Below are 1,475 nucleotides of genomic sequence, written 5' to 3'. Positions count from 1 at the left end.
CCTCAGTTAGAATCTGTGCCCGGAAGGAGCTGGGTGCATTTTAGTGAGCTCTCCTGAGCTTGTTATTAAGAAAGTATTTTAGTTAGGTTTTTTTATTTTCAGAGAGCTTCTGCTGGCAACAGACTCTCTGCTACGTGGGACTGAGGGGAGAGAAGCAAACCTACTAACTGCGGCTAGGTTGCGCTTCTTAGGCTACTGGACACCATTAGCTCCAGAGGGTTCGAACACAGGAACTTAACCTTGGTCGTCCGTTCCCGGAGCCGCGCCGCCGTCCCCCTCACAGAGCCAGAAGACAGAAGCCGGCGGATGAAGCAAGAAGACGTCAAAATCAGCGGCAGAAGACTCCTGTCTTCACATGAGGTAGCGCACAGCACTGCAGCTGTGCGCCATTGCGCCCACACTAACCCACACACTCCGGTCACTGTAGGGTGCAGGGCGCAGGGGGGGGGGGGGCGCCCTGGGCAGCAATTGAGTACCTCCTGGTAAAAGCAGCATATATACAGCTGGGCACTGTATATATGCATGAGCCCCCGCCATTTTTTACACCAAATCGCGGGACAGAAGCCCGCCGCTGAGGGGGCAGGGCTTCTTCCTCAGCACTCACCAGCGCCATTTTCTCTCCACAGCTCCGCTGAGAGGAAGCTCCCCAGGCTCTCCCCTGCAGACTCACGGTAGAAAGAGGGTAAAAAGAGAGGGGGGGCACATAAATTTAGCGCATTAATCATATATACAGCAGCTACTGGGTAAACACTAAGTTACTGTGTGATTCCTGGGTCATATAGCGCTGGGGTGTGTGCTGGCATACTCTCTGTCTCTCCAAAAGGCCTTGTGGGGGTCCTGTCCTCATATAGAGCATTCCCTGTGTGTGTGTCGGTAAGCTTGTGTCGACATGTTTGACGAGGAGGGCTATGTGGAAGCAGAGCAGGTGCAGATGAATGAGGTGTCCCAACCGACGGCGCCGACACCTGATTGGATGGATATGTGGAAGGTGTTAAATGATAATGTAAACTGCTTGCATAAAAGGTTGGATAAAGCTGAAGCCTTGGGACAGTCGGGGTCTCAGCCCATGCCTGATCCTACAGCACAGAGGCCGTCAGGGTCTCAGAAGCGCCCACTATCCCATATTGTTGACACAGATATCGACACAGATTCTGACTCCAGTGTCGATGGCGATGATGCAAAATTGCAGCCTAAAATGGCTAAAGCCATCCGCTACATGATTGTAGCTATGAAGGATGTATTGCACATATCAGAGGTAAACCCTGTCCCTGACAAGAGGGTTTATATGTTTGGGGAGAAAAAGCAAGAGGTGACTTTTCCCCCTTCACATGAGTTAAATGAGTTATGTGAAAAAGCTTGGGATTCTCCTGATAGGAAAGTGCTGATTTCCAAAAGGTTACTTATGGCGTACCCCTTCCCGCCAACGGACAGGATGCGCTGGGAATCCTCCCCTAGGGTAGACAAAGCTCTGACAC

Source organism: Pseudophryne corroboree, chromosome 10 (assembly GCF_028390025.1).
Source record: "Pseudophryne corroboree isolate aPseCor3 chromosome 10, aPseCor3.hap2, whole genome shotgun sequence".
NCBI classification, from domain to species: domain Eukaryota; kingdom Metazoa; phylum Chordata; class Amphibia; order Anura; family Myobatrachidae; genus Pseudophryne; species Pseudophryne corroboree.
Note: the sequence above shows the minus strand (reverse complement) of the source record.